The sequence below is a fragment of the Notothenia rossii genome (assembly GCF_949606895.1).
Source record: "Notothenia rossii genome assembly, contig: scaffold_58, whole genome shotgun sequence".
Classification (NCBI taxonomy): Eukaryota; Metazoa; Chordata; class Actinopteri; order Perciformes; family Nototheniidae; genus Notothenia; species Notothenia rossii.
The window spans coordinates 32,269-41,237 of NW_027640126.1; positions in this window are offsets into that span (position 1 = coordinate 32,269).

An 8,969-nucleotide genomic window follows, 5' to 3' on the forward strand; every position below is an offset into this window, starting at 1 on the left:
TACCCAGCAGTACACGAACAAGCCTGGTCCACAATATTGTGCTCGTCGAATTTGACATAGGCCTACAGCTCATGTGGTTTTTCACTCTTGCACTGCGACCTGTATGCAAGTGCCTCTATTGATGTTGTGCCTCCCTCTTTTCTAATGTTTATACTGTGGATATAACCCTCCATAGCGTATTGTAGCCCCTTTTGTTGGGACCTGGAGGATATTGCTGCGTTATTGCTCCAAAATGAGTCTGTTAAGGCGACTCCGACGTTACGGAGACCCTCCATTATGGCTTTGTTTAACGCATCTGGCTCTCAGCTTGTCGGACTAGCAACAGTAACCAAGGGGGGGCGTGGCTTTGCGAAAGGTCAATTGACACAGCCATGACTTCTAGTTAAATTCAGTGTGGCTAAAATGAAAAGCTTTGTTAAAATATGCAAGCACGCGAAAGTCAAATTCAGCTTTATTGTCAAAAATTCGACATGTGTTATACATCCAGAAATATCGTTTCCCACATGTATACATAAAACAAAACAAAAAGGGCCTAGATAAACGTGGTGAAAAAGTACCGCACACTCATTTAGCCTGCAGCCTTTCCAGACACCTTAAGAATATTCCCTGCAGAATCTTTATTTCAGATAAAAGGTTTCACTTTGCATATTTCCAGCTTCTTTTTACACAGACTGCTTATTATTGATACAAAGTAATTAAACACACACATATATTTGAAGATATATAGACTTCCCTGATATTTTCACATGCTGTATCTAATGGGGAATGTCTCCTCCCCCAGTTCTTCTAGTCTCCTGCCATGCAGAATGCTCTCTCTTCATACAGAGTAATAAAACATGTTTAAGCTAATTTCTCCACAATGTTTGTAGTAATTTAGTACCCACACATGAAAGAATAAAAACAGAGAAATCAAATAAAACACCAATACAGGAATAGTTGATAAATGATTATACAGGACATATGACCACAGTAAGGAACACACACATATTCTTTATAAAAGTGACCCTTGTTATAGGTCCAAACGTCCTCGTCCCATGACAGTCATATAATCAGTCAACCAACAGAAGTTAACTGTTCCCATGCCCTAGCAGTGGTCGCCAACCAGTCGATCGGGATCGACTGGTTATTATACAATAATAATGTATGAAAAATACACCACCACCCTGTTAGCAGGTGCCCACATGATTGACGTATATTTGAGACACCTCAGTAATATAATACATTAACAGTGCTTTACGTGAACCTAGTAGCGACCAACAGGTTATCAGGAAATTCAGGGCTCCTTCAGACATGTTCTACTCTTCTCTGAAATGTTTTGGTCCCTGTGTCAGTACTACACGAGGTAAAAAAGAAAAGAAAAAGAAAGAAAAATCCCTTAAATATGGGTTTTTAGAAAACAACTCCCTAAATGCGAGTTTACAAAAACAAATTCCCTAAATTTGGGTTTATAAATGGGGTCTTCTTATAGGTTAATAAATGACTTTAACCTGTGGATTAAGATACCACTTCCCTAAAAAAATGGGTTATTATAAGAACTTTAAACTGTGGGTTAAGATACCACTTCCCTCAAAAAATGGGTTAGTAAATGAGGTGCTATGTGTAGCTTATAGCAACCTGATCAGAGGGGAGTAGGTTCCTCTGTCTTCCCGTGAAGTCCTGTGTCTTCGTGCTCCGGCCTGCTGACGGCGACTTCTGGGCCGTCTGTTGTAGGGATGTCCTCGTTGTCCTTCTCCTCCAGTCCGCTGATGCCAGCTTCCGAGTCGTCTGCTGTAGGGATGTCCGCGAGGTCCTTCTCCTCCAGTCCGCTGATGCCAGCTTCCAAGTCGTCTGCTGTAGGGATGTCCTCGTTGATGATAGCCAGGTCCGTCCGGATGTCGTAGAGGGTCCTTCCAGGTGATTTCCCCGCTGCACACTGGCTCCAGTGGTACCAGATGTCCCCCTTTCCTTCTAGGCGGACGGCATGGGATGTCCGCTGGGTCACTCTGTAGGGGCCGGTGAACCTGGGGTTGAGCCACTTGGGCCGGATGACCTTCAGCCAGACGAACTCTGCTGTGTTGGCCTCGTGTTTTTCGGGTCCCCCTTTGGCATCAGCAACCTGAGTGGAAAACCCTGACACCAATCCCTTAAGCTGCTGGAAATAAGGTTTCGGACTCAGGACCTCTACTTCCTTTCCTACACTCAAGGCTCCTGGGCCAGGAAACTGATGGCCATGTGTCAGCTCGAATGGGGAGAAGCCTGTCCCTTTGTTAATAGAGCTCCTAATTGACATGAGAGCCAGAGGCAAGGCCTCTAACCATTTCATGCCTGTCTCCTCTCATGCTTTGCTGAGTTTCTGTTTGATGTTCTGGTTCATCCTTTCTACATTTCCCTGAGATTGGGGGTGATAGGCAGCTCCAAAACTGTGTCTTAGTCCTAAAGACTGTTCTACTGTGCGTAGGTCGTGGTTCTTGAAATGGCTGCCATTGTCTGACCTCACTTTCCTAGGAAACCCATGTAGTGGAATGTAATGCGTGACTAAGAACTTGATCACTGAGTCTGCATCTTCTCTCCTGCATGGCATAGCTTCTGGCCAACCTGTGTATGCATCGACTACAACTAGTAAGTATCTGAACCCTCTTACTTTGTCAATCATGTCAGTGTAGTCAATTATGATTTCTTCTCCTGCCATCTTAGGTAAAGGAAACTTTCTCTGGTATGGTTTTACAATGGCTCTGATGTTATGGGTTAAGCAAATTACACATTCCTCTAGGTAATTAGCTATCATGTCGGGTAGGTAGGGGTGCCACCAGTGAGTCAGGTGTCTGCTCATTTGAGTTTTGCCGCAATGTGTTGGGCCGTGTGCTTCTTTAAGCATTGATCTTACCCATCCTGGGGGTATCACTGGTCTCCCATCTGGGGAGTACCATATCCCGTCTTTGTTGGTAGCTCCTCTGTCTAACCATACTGTCTTATCTTGAGGGGACCCTGCTGTTTGAGCTTCTTTAAGAGTATCATCTGTTACTGCGGGCAGTAAGTCAGCAGATTTTGAGACCAGCATTTGAAACTGGGGCATATACCCTGCTTTGGCTTTGGCTGCCTTGTCTGCTGCATTGTTACCCCAAGCCAAATAGTTGTCTGCCGTGCTGTGACCTTTACATTTAAGTAAAGCTAGTTTGTTGGGTAACATTACTGCTTCTGCAAGCCTTCTGATCTCTTTCTCGTGTTTGATGGGAGTATTGGTGGATGTTACAAATCCTGCTCGCATCCATTGGCGCATTTCCACATGTATGACACCATGAACATATGCTGAGTCAGTATAGATGTTTACATCTTTTCCCTTTGATAGCTCTAATGCTGCAATGACTCCAATTACTTCTGCCAACTGTGCTGAGACTTTCCCTGTTACTTCTCCTGTTGATCTTTCCTCAAACTGTCCCCCAGCTCTCTGACTCACGACTGCGAAGGCCGCTTGGAGCCCTTTGGTGGGGTGTCTAAAACAACATCCATCTGTGAACAGGTTTTCTGCATGTGGCATCTATTCTTAGCTTCACATCCTGAATGATTCTTTCCTCACACCTATGGGGTTCTCCGCTGCCAATGGTGTCTGCGCTGTTAACTCCTTCATGTGTGTAGGTGATGTGTGCTTGTGTAGCCGGTCTGGGCCTACTTCTCAGCAGACCCTTGCTACGACTCTGCGTTGTGTTGTGCGTGTTTGATGGACAAGGAGATTCGGTTGTTGTCTTTAACCGAAACTGTGGCGTATTTATTCCTCTGCATGAAATAAACACAATAATGCAGCAGCATTAATAAACATGGACGTCTGCAACCCACCAGTCTCAGTCTGCCATACAAACAACTGAGAGACTAGTCCTTATAAAACATTCAGATATCAAATATGTCACAATAGATCACAATACACTGTACAATTACAGTTACACTGGAAATGTATACACCACCGGCTAATTAGTATTTTTAGACATGTAAATAAAACAATAAAATAAACACATCGTACAAAACACAATAGACCAAAACATGGGAGCAACAAACATACCTGCATGAAGTAAACACAATAATGCAGCAGCATTAATAAACATGGACGTCTGCAACACACCAGTCTGTGGTGGGGAAAAGACGCCATTAAACATGCTGCAGGTGCTGTGTGTGAGTCCTCACAAGTGCGGCTAAAAAGTACACTTAACTAAAAGTTTGCTAAAACACTCAAACTTCTGCAAAACAACTACACAGCAACACATTAGCACCATGGAATGATATTATAACCTTGTTTCACAGTTTAAGATTATATAAACACTGTAAACATCATTTAGAACAGAAATCTACAAAGAGCACATGACAAACTCTCCTCACCTCAGTCTGCCATACAAACAACTGAGTGAGAGAGGGTGCAACGCAGGTAGATGACGTCACTGCCGAAAGTGAAGACTTCAAAATAAAAGCATTAGCTCCCAAAACGGTATTTTGTAGTAAACATACCAAAATAAAAGTGACAATAAATAATATTGGAACAATAAAATAAAACGTGAGGGATTATTGGTGGAATGCATTCCTGTATATTTATATACCTGCTACATTCACCCCTCCTGAATTACACCAAAATCCTGAGCGGCTGACAGGACATAACACTGACAGGGACATTAACACTGCGTTAAAACTGGCACGGGTTCACATAAAGATACCATCTTCACAATCAGCTAGAAGCTACCTGGTAAACAGGTTCAGAGAAATCAAAAGGGTGATCAACCCTTAGTCCCCTCTTAGAATTGCTTGGTGCCGTGTACACCAAACTACCCGGCCTACTTGAGTTCCAAACCGTACTCGTGAGCACAGACAGTAAACAGTACATCACTTACAGTGACACATTGCAAAACGTAAAAAAAACAACGATAAAAAAAGAAACATCTCAATAAAAGAAAACAAACAAGAAGAAATAATACAGCCCCTTCAGAACAGGGTAAGAAGAGACTGGGATCTCTTACTGAAAGAGTTTGCGAACCCCCTCATGCTGGTCGGCCTCTGAACCATTGTCTCTACAAAACGGCTGACTCTCTTAACAACCCTGCCAGCACGTGTCCTGACCACACCCTGCGTGTCTGCTTGAGTGGGTGCTTGACTGTCTCGGCCCTGTTCTGCAACTGTTGGTAAAGTGTCAGAAATAACGGTCGAGACATGGCCTGTGTCAACCATCGACACTGAGTCTGATGTGTCAACTGCTGACGCTGTAACCGGTCTGAATGACTGGACACTGCTTGCGTCGATCACTGATGCTGTATCTGGTACACTTGACTGATCTAGCTCTGAATCAGACTGATCTTCGTCTGTATCAGCTTCGTCACAGGACCGGTGACTGGCAGTGTCTTCCGCCCCACTCAGTGCCCATGCGCTTGTCCTATCCTCCGAACCCTCTTCCTCTTCCAAAGAGTTGACGAGATCCTCCATCCGAGACCCGTCCTCTGAATCATCAAGACTGTCCTCAGTCTCCGGCATTTCTCCTTGAGCAGATTCTATGGGTAGGAAGCTGATATCCAGGATAAGGTTGCGATGCACTACCTTTGTTTTACCCTTGTCATCTTCCAACATGTAGACATGAGTCTGTGGGTTGCTGTCCACGACAGTATAGACTGTTGGTTCCCACTTGTCCGCAAGTTTCTTCTTTCCCCTCTCACCTTTGTTGGCGAGAAGTACTCTGTCTCCCACGTTCAGGCAAGTCCCCTTGATCTTTCGATTGTAACCTCTGGCTTGCTTGTCTTGCTCCTTGATGGCATGCTTTCGAGCACTGTCTGCTGCTTCATGGAGGTGGGACATAAGCGTTGTTACATAGCTGCCATAGTCAACAACCACTGGGTCGTGTAGGACCTGTTTGAACATCACATCAACGGGGAGTCTTGGAACCCGACCAAACATTAGGTGGAAGGGTGCGTACCCAGTCGTCTCATGCACTGTCGCATTGTATGCAAATGTCAGGGTCTGGATTTGCTGGGGCCACTTGGCCTTCTCTCTCAGTGGCAGTGAACGGAGCATACCCCCCAGAGTCCTGTTAAATCTCTCAGTCCCTCCGTTCCCCATGGGGTGGTAGGCTGTAGTGTGTGACTTGGAGACACCCGATAGTTTAAGCAGTTCTGCGATGAGCTCACTCTCAAAGTTGGCTCCTTGATCTGTATGTATGCGCCCCGCAAACCCATACACACCGAAGACGTTGTCCCACAACTTCTTAGCAACTTGTTTCGCTTGTTGGTTTGTGCAGGGAAAGGCATGGGCCAACTTTTTGAAGTGATCTGTCAGGACAAGAACATCTACTGAACGGTGCTTGCTATCTTCCGCACTCCAGAAATCCAAACACACTAGTTCCATAGGAGCGGTGGTCCTGATACTTTGAAGCGGAGCTCTGGCAGAAGGATCCGGTGTCTTGGCCAGGATGCACCTCTGGCAGCACTTCACATAGTCCTTAATTTGGTGCTCCATTCTAGGCCAGAAGAAGCGTTGTCTTGTCAGGTAAATCGTTCTTGCCTGCCCTTGATGACCGGCCAAGTCATGTACACCACGCAAGGCCTTGTCTACCAGACTTTGGGGCAAGACAAACTGACGCCTCTTCTGTTTGCTCAAGGGATCCTTGGTGACTCTATAGAGCACTCCATCAATGACATTAAGTCTCTCCCACTGCTTGATGAGTACCAGAGCACTTGTGTCCAGACCGTCTCTCTCCCGCCTTGAGGGTCTTCTCTGTCGACTCAGAAAAGGCATGACTCTAGAGATGCCAGGGTCAAGCCCTTGGCTTTTTCGGAGCTCTTCCAGGGAGAAGGCAGGTAGCAGATCCTGCCCTGGTGGAACAAGGTGTTGAACGGACTGGATCAACTCTGTCACCCTGGACTCTGCAGCTGCATCCCAGTGGTCATGAGAATCAAGGACAGCTTTCACAATGTTGTTACACAGGGGCGGGGAACAATGGGACTGAGTCACAGCACCTTGTTTTGACCTCTTCGTCCACTGACACTGGACCTTTAAGCGAAAGACATCCTGAACTCCATTTTCTCCAACTTCATCAGATTCGGCAAGCAGATTGCCATAGGACTCTGTAACAAGTCTACGCCCAACTGTCTTGGCAAACGGGTCCCGACTGAGAGCATCAGCCACTACGTTCTTGGTTCCTGCAATGTGCTTCAGACTGAAAGTATAAGGAGCGAGCTTTGCGACCCATCGTTGTTCGCAGGCGTCGAGTTTGGGCTTAGTCATTATGTATGTGAGTGGATTATTGTCCGTCCATACTGTGAAGGAATTGCCCTTCAGCCAATGGCTGAATTTGTCACACACACTCCACTTCAACGCCAAAAACTCAAGCCGGTGAGCTGGATAATTCTTCTGAGAGCTGCTCAGTGTCTTACTTGCGAAAGCTAGGGGACGGGCTTTACTTTCACCAGCTGCTACTTGTGACAACACTGCGCCAAGCCCGTCCAAGGAAGCATCAGTTGACAGAATCAGGGGACGTGAGAAATCAGGATGTGCAAGAACCACACAGTCCAGCAGACTTTCTTTAAGACTGTCAAAGGCGATGTCACACTCTAGAGTCCAGTCATCAGGTTTCAGTTTCCTGAATGTTCCTGCCTTCACATTCACTTTCACTTTCATCCTTCCTCTTCTCTTTTGTCCAGCAGTCAGAGCAAAGAGTGGCTTGGCAATGGAAGAGCAATTAGGGATGAAGTGCTGGTAGAAGAACACCATGCCCAAATAGGATTTGATCCTCCTTACTGAGGGTGTACATCCGTCATCTTCCATGAGATCAGACTTCGACATAGTGGATATGACTTCCACCTTTGCGGGATCCACAGCTACTCCGCCGCCATCTATGATATGACCCAAAAACTTGACAGACGATCGCATCAGGTGACACTTCTTAGGACTCAACTTGAGGTTGTTGTCTCGCAGGCGCTGGAAGACGACCTCCAGTCTCTGTAGGGCCTCCTCTTCAGTTGATGCGAAAACAAGCAAGTCATCCAAATAACATAATAAGCTGCTGAAGTTCATGTCCCCAAATATACTCAGCATCATGCGCATAAATGAGGCAGGACTATTGCACAGTCCCTGCGGCATCCTGTTATACTCATGCAAGCCTAGCGGTGTGGTGAAGGCTGTGTATTTTTTGTCCTCTTCAGCCATGGGGACGTTTTAGAAGCCGGACGTTAAGTCCATCGTGCTGAAGAAGGTGTTCCCTCCCAAGGCAGCCAAGCAGTCTGACTGATGTGGAAGAGGATGGGCGGGCGTCCTTGAGTGTTCTCGCATTCAACCACCGGAAATCGGTGCAGATCCTCAAGTTTCCGTCCTTCTTCCATACCATCACCAGTGGTGAGGCATACTCACTCACAGATTTCCGAATGATCCCTTGCTCATCCATGTCTGTCAAGACTTGACGTAGTTTCTGGTAGTGAGCAGGGGGTACTCTCCGGTAAGGAAGGCGGAATGGGCGATCATCGGTAAGTCGAATGCGGTGGACAAAGCCCTTCGTCTCACCGCAGTCCATTTCATGCTTGGAGAAGACATCGTTGTAACAATCGAGCAGTTGGACTAACTTCTCCTTCCCTGTGTGGCTAGTATGACAAGGTTGTATGTCAAGTTTGTCAAGGCCAACCTCTCGCAGCCTCTGTTCGAGATCTGAAGGACTGGTTGGTGTATGGTGCTTGCCTGGGACAGCCTTGTCAATCTGACTAGAGCCTTGGAGGAGCTCAAAATCTTCTACAGCTAAGCAGGGGGACACATCTGCCAGTTTACAGTTCCTCTTCAGCGTAACTGGTCTATCAGACAGATTGGTGACCTTCATGGGGACCCACCTATCACCCCACAGAGGTGTCACGATCCGGCCAACCATGATGTTACGTGGCATGGACTTGGATGAGGTCGGCTCAACTATCACAGTGCTTCCCGGTGACATGGGAGTATCGTTAGGTAGCTTACCCCAAACGAGGTGTTCTTGCATTGCTAGGAGA